Raw genomic sequence first — 15,800 nt, 5'->3', positions numbered from 1 at the left:
GTTTTATAGAATGCTCCGCATCTACTTTTACAGACTTTGCAAACGCAATGTACCGCTCTTTATTCTGAGGGATTATATCTACTTTTTCATCTGAAGCTCCAAATTGTGAAATGATGAAATGAGAGTCGTAACCAGATAAGTTATGAAAAATTACAGGGATAAATTTAGGAACTCTATACTTAAGATTACAGCTATAATGAGCGGCACATCTGTAGAAACCAGTTAAATGATCATGATCAAAAACGTTATGGTCATTTTCGGAAAATTCCCCATCACAAATGCTACACTTTGTAGCACGTTCATGATCATTTAACTGAATTTCGGTGAGTGGGTTCATAGGAATATTACTATTTAGAATACGACCAAGACGAACTGCATCACTTTCAAGTCTTTCTAAAAATACTTTAGCAGCATCATGTCCTCGATACAGCTCTAACTTGTTAAGCGTACTATCATAACTTCACTTTATGTAATACGCGAAGCTATACGGGACATGCATGTGCGTAGTATTAGTGAAAGAGTTGTCAGGATTAGGTGAGCATGTGTTGCATGGCGTGAGGATGGCTTCAAAGTCTGCATAAATCACGAACGGTACCCACATCTGCTTGTGAAAATTTGTAAATTTTAAAACATTATTGCCCGTAGTAGGTATCTCTGTACGTACATGATTGCAGTCATTCTTGGAATGCTTCGTTAACTGATCTTCAGTTCTAAAATACTGCAAGCATCCATCACATAGCCACTTTTTACACCTTTCTTTGGATAACTGACTGCCAACAAGTCTACTCAGATTTTTAATCCAGCAAAAGTGGCTATTTGCACTGTTTTCAATATAGAGTAAGTTAACATGAGTACTCTTCTTATGACATGTATAATACAGAGGACCTACTACAGACTTTTTCTCTACACCGTACACATTAATGCTAATGTTATTTAGTTCCTCAAAGCGCTTAATATCCTTTATCTGCACAGGAAATTCTATACTATCAAAATTTAGCTGCGTTGAATAGTGTGGATACGATGATGTTCTATTCGCTACATTCGATTTAGCAGGATTTAAAGCCGACATCACTGCCCATGCAAAACATGCTTCGTCATTGTTTTGGATGTTTACAACAGCTTCTTTTCGCTGAATCCATGTCGGCAGCTCGATGTACGATGAACCTCGCATGGCCCTGTACTTATTGATGTCAACTTCTACATACATTATTTCAACTAAAGCCCACCCTGATTCCTTTTCCTGAAATTCCTCACTCTTGGCTGAAATAATGTTAGAGACATCCCTAGGTACATCACCAAAATTAGTCGACTCATTTATGACAAAATTCTTCGTATTAAATGATTTAATGTCCGTTATTTCCGATTCATCCGTGCTTTTAATGTACAAGGCGAAAAGTTCAAAATTAACTTTAAATAAATTATGATTGGACAAAGATTTAGCAAGAAGCTGTTGTACATCCGGTTGAACACAATTTAGAAAGTTTGAAGTGCTCTGAAACTTTTGACTGGTGCGAATTCTGTAACTAGCAATCCTACTTTTAAATGCTGTATTAATTTCCTCGATGTTTGCTTTACTACCACTTCAACACGCATTATTTTTATGCGCATTACTCCGTAAGTGTCCCTGAAAATGTGAAGATGGTACATCAGTGTTACAGTGCTCGCAGTGAATAGTTTGAAGTTCATTTTTCGTAGGTTTTTTACTACTAGTCCTTTCTACAGCTACATCAGTAGCAGCACGCTTTTCCCTACTATCTGAGGGCAAGTAGATATTTGATGTACCTCTGCTAAGTGAGCCTGATATTGCTCTACATTAGCGAAGTACAGTCCGCAAACATCACATAAAGCGGATGTTATGCTAGGGTGTTTTGATTTAACATGACGCGTAAGGGTATCTACCCTCGTAAACGTCGCCTCACGCTGCTCGCAGGAGAACGTATCAGACGCCTCACGATGTTTCGATTTTACATGACGCGTAAGGGCATCTCGTCTTGTAAAAGTTACATCGCACTGCGAGCAGGGAAACATCTGAAAAGAGAACAACCAATAGAGATTAGGCGAAAGTTACGACGTTCGGAAGAAACCAAGTTTCAGCCTGTTGAGGTCGGACATAACTGTAAGTTTGATATTATAAGATTAAACTCGTCTATAGCATGAGGATTGAAGAGAACGACTATTTATCAATAGACTAAAGTTACGATGTTTTAGAAGAAACCAAGTTTCAGCCTGTTGAGGTCGGACATAGCTATGTGTGTGTGTGTTTGAAATTATAAAATTAACCTCGTCTATAGCATGAGGATTGAAGAGAACGACTATTTATCAATAGACTAATGTTACGATGTTTTTGAAGAAACCATGTTTCAGCCTGTTGAGGTCAGACATATCTATGTGTGTTTGAAATTATAAAATTAACCTCGTCTATAGCATGAGGATTGAAGAGAACGACTATTTATCAATAGTCTAAAGTTACGATGTTTTAGAAGAAACCAAGTTTCTGCCTGTTGAGGTCAGACATAGCTATGTGTGTGTTTGAAATTATAAAATTAACCTCTTCTATGACATGCAGATTAAAGAAAATAACTATTTATCAATAGACTAAAGTTACGATGTTTTAGAAGAAACCACGTTTCAGCCTGTTGAGGTCAGACATAGCTATGTGTGTTTGAAATTATAAAATTAACCTCGTCTATAGCATGAGGATTGAAGAGAACGACTATTTATCAACAGACTAAAGTTACGATGTTTTAGAAGAAACCAAGTTTCAGCTTGTTGAAGTCAGACATAGCTATGTGTGTGTTTGAAATTATAAAATTAACCTCGTCTATAGCATGAGGATTGAAGAGAACAACTATTTATGATTAGCTTAAAGTTACGATGTTTTAGAAGAAACCAAGTTTCAGCCTGTTGAGGTCAGACATAGCTATGTGTGTGTTTGAAATTATAAAATTAACCTCGTCTATAGCATGAGGATTGAAAGAACATCTATTTATGATTAGCTTAAAGTTAAGATGTTCGGAAGAAACCAAGTTTCAGCCTGTTGAGGTTAGACATAGCTATGTGTGTTTGAAATTATAAAATTAACCTCGTCTATAGCATGAGGATTGAAGAGAATAACTATTTATGATTAGCTTAAAGTTAAGATGTTCGGAAGAAACCAAGTTTCAGCCTGTTGAGGTCGGACATTGCTGTGAGTTCGAAATTATAAAATTAACCTCTTCTATGACATGCAGATTAGAGAAAATAACTATTTATCAATAGACTAAAGTTACGATGTTTTAGAAGAAACCAAGTTTCAGCCTGTTGAGGTCAGACATAGCTATGTGTGTTTGAAATTATAATATTAACCTCGTCTATAGCATGAGGATTGAAGAGAACAACTATTTATGATTAGCTTAAAGTTATGATGTTCGGAAGAAACCAAGTTTCAGCCTGTTGAGGTCAGACATAGCTATGTGTGTTTGAAATTATAAAATTAACTTCGTCTACAGCATGAGGATTGAAGAGAACAACTATTTATGATTAGCTTAAAGTTCTGATGTTCGGAAGAAACCAAGTTTCAACGTATAGAGGACAGACATACCTTAAAATCTTCGCGCTGCAAACTGTTACTCGGATGAATAAAATGCGTGCGTTCAAGCCTGAAACTCGAATGATAATATTCTGGTCGTACCTAAAAAGAAAAGAACAAACATATATGAATGTAGTGTAGGGTACATCAGCTAGCCTAGCTATCTTTACAACTCAAAGTTCGAAAACATACCTTACAAATGCACGTGTTGCAGACTGTTACTCGGATGAATAAAATGCGTACTTTCAAGCCTGTAACTCGAATGATAATATTCTAGTTATACCTAAAAAGAAAAGAACAAACATATATGAATGTAGTGTAGGGCACATCAGCTAACCTAGCTATCTTTACAACTCAAAGTTCGAAAACATACCTTAAAAATGCACGTGCTGCAGACTGTTACTCGGATGAATAAAATGCGTACTTTCAAGCCTGTAACTCGAATGATAATATTCTAGTTGTACCTAAACAGAAAAGAACAAACATATATGAATGTAGTGTAGGGTACATCAGCTAACCTAGCTCTCTTTACAACTCAAAGTTCGAAAACATACCTTAAAAATGCACGTGTTGCAGACTGTTACTCGGATGAATAAAATGCGTACTTTCAAGCCTGGAAATCGAACGGTACCTAAAAAAGAAAAGAACAAACATATATGAATGTAAATGTCTATTACCTAGCGTAGAAGTTGCTTTGCAAACAGTAACTAACAGTTCTAGCTTACCTTAAGATAAAGGCTGAAGAATAATATTCACAGCAGACAGTACTTAGACGGGAGATGTGTACGTAATAATCGCATACAGAGAACTGTGAGCGCTTCACGCAGACTGCAGCGAGTAAATATGCTCCTTGTTGCCAAGCGGATATCAAGAATTGCAGACGTTTGCGGTACAGTCGGAACGAAATGTTTATGCAACAAGAGCTCTCCTGAGGGTCTTACGCTGAGTTCCACAGGCTGATGTATTTAAGCCGGGATCGAACCTGCTGTTGATGCCCAGGTGTCAGAATTTAAGAGTTCTGCAGCGGATCGAGCCTTAGAAAGTTAGCGCGCGATCCTCGACCTCTGGACTTAAACGGGAGGGTACTAAGCTACATCCGCGGTATTCCTTACTTGTAGGCACTTAAAGGTATTGAGCTAAAACTACATTTAGCTAGATCATGTAATTACACGTTATGACGATCGCGCGGGCCCCTCGCCTAGCATTTGCTATTTTTTACGGCTTCCGACAGTAGGAGTTCGAACCCGCTATCTCCCGAAGTTGCGAGAATGATTGCGGGTACAAGAGTATTTAGGGTGATTCATTTGTTGGATGGAGGTGATAAGCCTTGTGCAGGCTTCTTCGGTAGGAGTAGGCTATGTGCCGGTACCGGGATATCTAGTTATAAAACCTGCTACAACAAATTTATCACGTATACTGCGATTTAAAATCCTAGTCCTTTAACGTCAGGAAGGGTAACCGGTCGTAAAACTATGGTGTATGATCTAAGAGGCTAGATACTGCTTTTTAAAATCTAAGAAGAGCATCTAGCTATAAAACCCCGATTCTCGTGTTAAAAAGAGCAACTAGTTGTAAAACAGATTCTTAATCCCAGTTCTTTGACGTCAGGAAGAGCAACCGACCGTAAAACAATAGTGTATGATGTAAGAGGCTAGATACTGCTAGTTTTGTGTCAGGAAGGGCAACCAGTCGTAAAACAGATTCTTGTGATTTAAAATCTCGCGTCAGGAAGGGCAACCGGCTGTACCGTAAAACAACAGTGTATGATGTAAGAGGCTAGATACTGCTTTTTAAAATCCTAGAAGGGCATCCAGTTGTAAAACAGATTCTTGTGATTTAAAATCTCACGTCAGGAAGGGCAACCGGTCGTAAAACTATGGTGTATGATCTAAGAGGCGGGGTGTGCAAAAAGCCAGCATTAAGTAAGGGCTGTTGATGGGGGGGGGCGTTAAACCTTGTGCAGGCTTCCCCGAAACTGATTGTGAGTACAAGATGTTGAGGGTGATTCATCTGTCGGATGGAGGCGTTAAGCTGTGTGCAGGCTTCTTCAGTAGGAGTGGGCTATGTGCCGGCACCGAGTTTTACCCTCTCCCTACTGTAGTATATTACATTCTTAGGTAGTTTCGAGGGCGTGCAAGAAAGCCAGCATTAAGTAAGGGCTGTTGATGGGGGGCGTTAAACCTTGTACAGGCTCCTTCAACAGGGGTAGTCTATATGCCGGCACCGTGCAGGCTCTTTCGATATAGGTAGGCTATGTTCTGGCACTGTGTTTTAACCTCTCCGTACAATCATAATATTTAATGTTAGGAACTTACACGAGCTAAATGCTACACAGGTAAGAAACCGTTCCGTGAGTTACAAGTGGCTTATCAGCACGCAGTGTCCTCGTTCAAGGTTAGTGAAGCCGGAAGCCGAGTGTACAATTTCAGCCAACACATCCATTCTACACTTCGCTCTGAATGACTGCGCCGATACAACTTCAAAGATAGTGTTCTATGCGGTAGAACAAAAAATGTAACCCATAGCATGCTACTAAAGCTTAACACTGTAAATGTTTGGAGCTCCTGTTTTACAGCTAGATGTAGTTCCTAACGTAACAGGGCCGGGATTAAAAATATGTTTTACAGCCGAGTACCCTCTTCCTAACATTAGATTTTAAATCGCAAGAATCTGTTTTACGGCCGGTTGCCCTTCCTGACGCGAGATTTTAAATCACAAGAATCTGTTTTACAACAGGATGCCCTTCTAGGATTTTAAATAGCAGTGTCTAGCCTCTTACATCATACACTATTGTTTTACGGTCTGTTGCCCTTCCTGACGTAAGATTTTAAATCGCAAGAATCTGTTTTACAACTGGATGCCCTTTTAGGATTTTAAATAGCAGTATCTAGCCTGTTACATCATACACTATTGTTTTCGACCGGTTTACCTTCCTGACGTCAAAGAACTGTGATTAAGAATCTGTTTTACAACTAGTTGCCCTTTCTAACACGAGAATCGGGGTTTTACAGCTAGATGCTCTTCTTAGATTTTAAAAAGCAGTATCTAGCCTCTTACATCATACACTATCGTTTCACGGTATGGCCGGTTGCCCTTCCTGACGCTGAAAGACCAGGATTTATCCAGTTACCCTTCCTGATGTAACAAGACTAGGATTTATTTTTAGACTGCACTTGGCTAGAAATAGCCACACGAAATTGTTATATAGAAAGAGAATTGCCGGCTCCTACGGTTTGGTTTAGTATGCTTGCCTCTCACCCGGCAGTCTCGGGTTCGATTCTCTTAGAACGAACGTGCACTCCAAACACATCATTCAATGTTCTGATCATATGTTGTATCGATTATATTCTTAATCACTTCTTTTGTAATATAATCTTCAAGTATTCGATAAAGCTATGCCTTAACAGAGCAGGGAAAAGGAGGTTATAACAATCGCTATCTTACGCAAGCAGTTCAGAACTGTAGTCTTGTTTTCTTTTAGAACAAAGGTATTCCTTGACATGTTCTTTTTAAATTGCCCGCTACTACGATCCAAGAGCGCAGCATGGTGCTCTCAGATGGCGGATGTGGAATTTACCACCACCACATGTCGAAGAATAAAGATGCTAACACGATGCTCTCTTGGCAGCTTTTCAAATTGTCTGCCACCACATTTCAACTAAAGAGTGCGGCACTGCGCTCTCTTGATTAAAGATGGCGGATGACAGCTCACGAAATTGCCCCGCATGAGGGCAGCACGGTGCTATGTTCATTAAAAGATGGCGGATGACAGCTAACGAAATTGCCCCGCATGAGGGCAGCACGGTGCTCTGTTCATTAAAGATGGTGGATGACATCTAACGAAATTGCCCCGCATGAGGGCAGCACGGTGCTCTGTTCATTAAAGATGGCGGATGACAACTAACGAAATGGCCCGCATGATAGCAGCATAGTGCTCTGTTGGTTAAAGATGGCGGGTGACAGCTGTCAAAAGAGCATGTGGCTTTGTTTCCAAACAAGAGCACGTGGAATTTGCCGCCACAACAAAGAGGGCAGCACTGTACTCTGTTGCTTAAAGATGGCGGATGATGGCTGTCAAAAAAAGCGCGTGGGTTTGTTTCCACACAAGAGCATGTAGTATTTGCCGCCACCACATAGAGGGTAGCACGGTGCTCAAAGATGGCTGCTGTCAAAAAGCATTTTTCAAATTATCCGCCACCACATTTCAAAGGTATCTAGATAAAGATGACAGCACGGTGCTCTCTTGATTAAAGATGGCGGATGATAGCTAACAGAACTTTTCAAATTGCCCGCTACTACATGCTTAAGGTAGTAGCCATAAAGAGGGCAGCACGGTGTTCTGTGGATTAAAGATGGTGGATGACAGCTGATGAAATTGCCCGCATGATAGCAGCACGGTGCTCTGTTGATTAAAGATGGCGGATGACAGCTGTCAAAAAAGCACGTGGCTTTGTTTCCAAACAAGAGCACGTGGAATTTGCTGCCACCACATTTCAAAGGTATCTAGCTAAAGAGGGCAGCACTGTGCTCTATTGATTAAAGATGGCGGATGACGGTTGTCAAAAAAGCGCGTGAGTTTGTTTCCAAACAAGAGCATGTAGAATTTTTCAAATTGCCGCCACCACATAGAGGGCAGCACGGTGCTCTCTGGATTAAAGATGGCTGCTGTCATGTGGAAATGCCTGCCACCACATTTCAAAGGTATCTAGCTAAAGAGGGCAGCACGGTGCTCAAAGATGGCTGCTGTCAAAAAGCATTTTTCAAATTATCCACCACCACATTTCAAAGGTAAGTAGCTAAAGAGGGTAGCACTGTGCTCTATAGATTAAAGATGGCGGATGACAGCTACACGTGGATTTGTTTATCTCACGCTAGTGAGGTTAAGTTTGTAGCACTAAGGTTTAGGCCCACCAAGATGGCAGGACTACGGATGACAGGTGACGAATTTGCAGCTACTGCGATAAAGAGGGCAAGACAGTGCTCTGTGGTTTAAAGATGGCGGATGACAGCTGTCAAAAAAGCACGTGGCTTTGTTTCCAAACAAGAACACGTGGAATTTGCTGCCACCACATTTCAAAGGTATCTAGCTAAAGAGGGCAGCACTGTGCTCTGTTGATTAAAGATGGCGGATGACGGTTGTCAAAAAAGCGCGTGATTTTGTTTCCAAACAAGAGCATGTAGAATTTTTCAAATTGCCGCCACCACATAGAGGGCAGCACGGTGCTCTCTGTATTAAAGATGGCTGCTGTCATGTGGAATTGCCTGCCACCACATTTCAAAGGTATATAGCTAAAGAGGGCAGCACGGTGCTCAAAGATGGCTGCTGTCAAAAAGCATTTTTCAAATTATCCGCCACCACATTTCAAAGGTAAGTAGCTAAAGAGGGTAGCACTGTGCTCTATAGATTAAAGATGGCGGATGACAGCTGCACGTGGATTTGTTTATCTCACGCTAGTGAGGTTAAGTTTGTAGCACTAAGGTTTAGGCCCGCCAAGATGGCAGCACTGCGGATGACAGGTGACGAATTTGCAGCTACTGCGATAAAGAGGGCAGCACTGTGCTCTGTGGTTTAAAGATGGGGGATGACAGCTGTCAAAAAAAGCACGTGGCTTTGTTTATCTCACGCTAGTTAGGTTAAGTTGGTACTACTGAGGTTTAGGCCCGTCAAGATGGCAGTACTGTGGTTAGCGATGCGTTGTTGTCTGTCAAAAAGCACGTGGCTGTCAAAAAACGGGTGGCTTTGTTTACCTCGCGCTAGTTAGGTTAAGTTGGCACTACTGAGGTTTAGGCCCGTCAAGATGGCAGTACTGAGGTTAGCGATGCGTTGTTGTCGATGATAGCTGTCAAAAAGCACGTGGCTTTGTTTACAAATTCAAATTTCCCGCGGGTGGTGGAGGAGACCTCTGGGAGGCCTCTGGCTGTGGTGGTGGTGGAGGAGGCATCTGGGAGGCCTCTGGCTGTGGTGGCGGTGGAGGTGGCCTCTGGGAGGTTTCTGGCTGCGGTGGCGGTGGAGGTGGCCTCTGGGAGCCCGCGGTGGCGGTGGGGGCCTAACTGTCCAATTATACTACTCGCATGGGTTTCGATCATTTTATATGCATTAACAAAGAATTACAATAACTACTTGATTAAAAAACATCACCATGTTAACATCTAGCAAGGAGATTACAAAACATATCATCCAAGCTCGAAACAATATTCGACGGAAATTTAAAGAGCTTAAACGTATTCAAGCAGACACGGATTTATTTTTAAAAACACAACTAAGTACACCACTCAAAGAAATTTTTAATTCTACTTCATTACCGCAGTCTACTTCAAGTTTTGCTTCTATGCAAACATCATATGATAAAGAGAGGCATGAAGAAGAAGAAAAGCATGAACAAGATACGGAAGAGAAGAAGCAGGATGTAGATCAAGAAGAGGAAGAGGAAGATAAGGAAGAAGAAGAAGAACTTAATGATACATCACAATCTAAGCGTGTTGAGTTTTTAACTACAGATGTTATTGCTGAAACACCTACTACATCGACGCAAAATCTACCATCTTTTTCTGAGGTTATGATTACACCCGAGTATCGCAATCAGTTTAGAACTTTTATTCAAGATACCTATGGATCTCTCTTTGCACCTTATATAGAAAAACCTTTTACAGGACAAACTGACACTACCTACGGTATTCGCTACGAAGATGACTGTTTCCGGATAGGAAATTCAAATGTTAAGATTAATAACAACAAACTCATTGTGAAAGGTGTTACCTATAAACCTACGAAAGGACTCTTAGAACTTCTTTTCTCACGAATACCTGACAAGGATATAATTTTACAAGATGATCTTAAAAAATATAAAGCAATACTTTTCGCTACTGACGCAACACGACGTAATTACAAGAGAACAGAAGCTGTAAATGCGAATAAGAGTTACAAGTATCGTGAGTTTATTTCTAAGCTGTTTCCGACTGCACGTAGTCTTGGTGTTATCTACAAGCCTTTGTTGCCGTATGTGGATGTAAGATACTGGAATGACCCAAACTTACTCGTTGAACGATTACAACTTTTAAGAGCATCGCAAGAGTTGGTCACACAGGTCACGGATCAGAAATTCTAGAAATAGAAAGAGAACTACGTTATGCCGGTATTATTTTGCAATGGCTCGTCAAGAGAAGATCTCACCTGTAAAGGTAAACATCGCACATGAGTTACATAAACCAGCACGTCGCATCTACTGTCGCAGACGCGTTATTACACGAGGAAAAGATGATCTCTGGCAAGGAGACTTAGTAGAAATGATTCCATATGCCTCTAGTAATAAGGGGTATAAGTATCTACTTACTGTTATCGATGTGTACTCGAAGTTTGCTTTTGCACAACCCGTGCGTTCTAAAACAGCAGCTCAAGTTAAAGAAGCATTTAAACATATAGTTGAAGAATCGAAACGCTGCCCAAGGCTTCTTCAAACTGATCAAGGTAAAGAGTTTTACAACAAGGATTTTTCTTCTTACCTCAAGTTACTTGGCATTCAACACTACTCTACGTTCAGCAATCTCAAGGCAAGTGTTGTAGAACGCTTTAATTTTACACTCAAAACAATGATGTGGCGAGAATTTGCAGCACAAGATTCATATCGTTGGATTGATATGCTACCTAGACTTTTATCTACCTACAACGATACACCTCATCGCACTATCGGAACAAAGCCACGTCTTGTTACAAAGAATACACCTCGTATAAATGCTATTCATCTTGTAATTAAAACAGCTGATCCACGTCGCCATCGCTTTAAAGAAGGTGATTTTGTTTGCATCAGCAAACACAAGTCTATCTTTGCAAAAGGATACACACCTAACTGGAGCACTGAAATTTTTCAATTCAGAAGTGTTAAGCCTACTAATCCAGTTACGTATTTACTTCGCGATCTCAGAGGACAGCCTATTGAAGGAGGATTCTACATCGAAGAACTGCAGAAAACAAAATATCCTGATCACTATTTAGTTGAACGTGTTATTCGACGTCGTGGGAATAAACTGTATGTAAAATGGCTTGGTTTTAATAACAGCTTTAATTCACGGATTAAAAGAGGATGTACTTTAAATCTTATGTGTGTTTTCTTTTAATTCTCTACGTTTCCTTTCTTCTAAGTCACTAGTACATGCTGTAGGATTAAACAACACCTGTAATATGTTTTGAAAATAAATATTTATTTTGGAATATATATACATTTTATCCTTTGTTTATTTTACTGTCTTCGTCTCTCAGTTTTCGTTTTATTGCACCAACAACAAGTGCTGCTATCTTCTTCTGAGCAGCTGAAGCACTAGGTAATAACACACACACACACAGCATAACTTTACGAAGCAGATTTTAACAGCTACACGACATACTCTTTGCAGGCAGCATGTAACTACGTGTCAGGCGAACGTGTTCTAGGGCCGCAGGGGAGATGAAGCACGAAGGAAAGAAGATCAATCACTTTATTAATGAGTCCAAGCCCAACATGCTTCCTCATCTTTTTCCCAGCACGTTTCTTCACCTTTCCCTTGTTTACTCTCTCCACAGCCATGATAAGTGTTTATAAGCGAAGACAACTCGTTAGTTTTAGGTCCGTGATACAGTTTAATTAGTTGACATGTACGGCACTGTCTCACAGAAGGTCTTCTACCTAAACTCACGTGTTCATGATGTAAACTACACGTTTGAAGCTCTGACAAAATAGGATCTTGAGTCCACTCACGAGGCACCTTATCCAAAATCTTCTTTACAGCATTCGCAGCTACATTAACCAAAAATGCTTTTGGTAATGCATTTAACTCTTCTTCAGTAAAAGTGTTTAGTTTCTTTTTGCATGCATAAAACTTTACGATCGCCTTTTCAACTGCGTTACACTTAGTATCTGTTAGAAATGACATGATGTCTTCACTCCACAAATGTTTCTTTTACACTAAGGTTATTTCGACACTGCAGTTTACATATGTTGTTCACTTCCCGGCATGCACTGCTACACAACCAATCAAAGAGCATGCATACATGTTGTAAAGACTGTTTACTTGTTTCTCTACTATGCTCTTTCGGAAGAGTTTTAAATGATGGACACCCCAATTCATGCATGTCGATAATTTCACACGATGGTGGTAGATAATCACGCAACAATTCTTTCTTTTCACAACCCTTTAAAAGAACAAGATCCGCTCTTGACAAATGTGCATTCATCATTAAAGGTAGAAAACGATAAGGTATTCCTTTTTCTTCCCACTTCAAACCTAAATTGTTTTCAATCCATTGAGTCTGCTTTTTATCTTCATCTGTTTGCAAACAGTAAGGGAACGGTGGGCTAAATACTAAACTAACATGTTTTGGTGCCCACAACACACTGCAATCTAACACAGCCACCTCTTTAAACACAAATTTGTTGCCGTTGACTTTAAAGCCTTGCACATCAACTATTAATGTTTTCGTCATGTTTGCACTCCACTCTCTATCACTGTTTCTCGAAGACTAAAGCTTTTAGTCAACGAACGGGTTTAAACATGCACGCCTACAATAACGTCATCGCTGCAGCACGTGTACACTCTTGCTTTTATGATGCATGTTTAAACTTGTTCGAATTTACCGCCACCACATTCCTTTACACCGACTTACTCTTAAGAAAACGGACAAGTCTAAACATGCATGATGACGTCATCACTGCAGCGCGTGCTTACTCTAGCTTCCCCGATGTATGATTAAACTTGTTCGAATTTACTGCCACCACATTTCAACTAAAGAGTGTAGCACCGAGGTAAGCTATGTAAGATGGCAGTAGCTAAAGATGGCAGCACGGTGCTCTGTCGATTAAAGATGGCTGCTTGTCAAAAAGAATTTTTCAAATTATCCGTCACCACATTTCAACTAAAGAGTGCAGCACTGAGGTTTGCGATGCAAGATGGCGGATGACAGCTGTTAGAAAAGCATCTAGAATTTAAATTGGTTGCTACTACGATAAAGATAGCAGCACGGTGTTCTGTTGATTAAAGATGGTGGATGGCAGCAGGTGGAATTGCCCGCAAGATAGCAGCACGGTGTTCTGTAGTTTAAAGATGGCTGCTTGTCAAAAAGAATTATTCAAAATATCTGCTACCACATTTCAACTAAAGAGTGCAGAACTGAGGTTTGCGATGCAAGATGGCGGATGACAGCTTGTCACTCAAATAGATTTTTTTTCAAATAGTCCGCCTCAAAAGTAAGTGGCTAAAGAGGGCAGCACTAAGGTTAGCAATGCAAGATGGTGGATGACAGCTGTGACGTAAAAATTACCCGCAAGATAGCAGCACGATGCTCTTTTCATTAAAGATGGCAGCTTGTCAAATATAATTTTTCAAATTAACCGCCTCAAAGGTAAGTAGCTAAAGAGTGCAGCACTGTTCTCTCTGGATTAAAGATGGCTGCTTGTCAAAAAGAAATTTTCAAATTATCCGCCACCACAAAGAGGGCAGCACGGTGCTCTCTTGATTAAAGATGGTGGATGACAGCTGAAGAGCACGTAGAATTTGTTTCCAAACAAGAGCACGTGGAATTTGCTGCCACCACATTTCAACTAAAGAGTGCAGCACTGTTGTCTCTGGATTAAAGATGGCGGTTGACAACTGTCAGAAAAGCACATGGGTTTGTTTCCAAACAAGAGCGCGTAGAATTTGCCGCCACCACATTTCAAAGGTAAGTAGCTAAAGAGGGCAGCACGGTGCTCTCTGGATTAAAGATGACGGATGATAGCTGTCAAAAAAGCGCATAGCTTTGTTTCCAAACAAGAGAATGTAGAATTTTTCAAATTGCCGCCACCACATTTCAAAGGTATCTAGCTAGAGAGTGCAGCACTGAGGTTTGTGATGCAAGATGGCGGATGACTGCTGTCAGAAAAAAGCCCGTGAGTTTGTTTCCAAACAAGAGCACGTGGAATTTCCCGCCACCACAAAGAGGGCAGCACTGTGCTCAAAGATGGCTGCTTGTCACATGGAATTGTCTGCCACCACATTTCAAAGGTATGTAGCTAAGGAGGGCAGCACGGTGCTCAAAGATGGCTGCTGTCAAAAAGCATTTTTCAAATTATCCGCCACCACATTTCAAAGGTAAGTAGCTAAAGAGGGCAGCACTGTGCTCTATAGATTGAAGATGGCGGATGACAGCTGTCAGAAAAGCGCGCAGATTTGTTTACCTATTCAAATCTCGCGCTAGTGAGGTTAAGTTGGTAGCACTAAGGTTTAGACCCGCCAAGATGGCAGCACTGCTGATGACAGGTGACGAATTTGCAGCTACTGCGATAAAGAGGGCAGCACGATGCTCTGTAGTTTAAAGATGACGGATGACAGCTGTCAAAAAGCACGTGGATTTGTTTACAAATTCAAATCTCGCGGTAGTGAGGTTAAGTTGGTAGCAATGAGGTTTAGGTGTGTCAAGATGGCTGCACTGAGGTTTGCGATACGTTGTTGTCTGTCAAAAAGCACGTGGCTGTCAAAAAACACGTGGATTTGTTTACCTATTCAAATCTCGCGCTAGTTAGGTTAAGTTGGTACTACTGAGGTTTAGGCCCGTCAAGATGGTCACAGTGAGGTTAGCGATGCGTTGTTGTCGATGACAGCTGTCAAAAAGCACGTGGCTTTGTTTACAAATTCAAATTTCCCGCGGGAGGTGGAGGAGGCCCCTGGGAAGGCTCCCGGGTGGTGGTGGTGGAGGAGGCCTCTGGGAGCCTGAGGTGGAGGTGGCCGCCGAACTGTCCTATTATACTACTACTAACTGCAAGAGGACTTCTTAAAATACACAAAATTAACATACCGGTACCCACGAGGCCCATTATCAGTTTTAGGAACAGTCCCACCTACAGAACTTCAATTTATTCAAAAACTTCTAATCATTTTGCAGTTACCTCATTTTTCCATTTATTACCACGATATCACCTACATGCATTTCGACGTGCCGATAGCTGAATCTCAATAATAATAGCAAACTGAGTAAAATCGAAAGAATTCTTTTATGACTCCTTAAATTTGCTATTGACAACAACTACTTTTCTTTTACGAATACCATTTATGAACAGGATGGTCTTCGCATGGGATCCCTTTTCCAGCATATTAGCTGGTATTTATCTTCATAAATTGTTTTTCTTACAAGTTGCTTTACATTGCGTCGACACAGATAGGTCTAATGGCGACAATGGGGTAGGAAAGAGTGGGAAGGAAGCGGAATTGTCCCAGCATTTGCCTGGTG

This window comes from Anabrus simplex, chromosome 13, assembly GCF_040414725.1.
Source record: "Anabrus simplex isolate iqAnaSimp1 chromosome 13, ASM4041472v1, whole genome shotgun sequence".
Lineage (NCBI taxonomy): Eukaryota > Metazoa > Arthropoda > Insecta > Orthoptera > Tettigoniidae > Anabrus > Anabrus simplex.
This window is presented reverse-complemented; position numbering follows the sequence as displayed.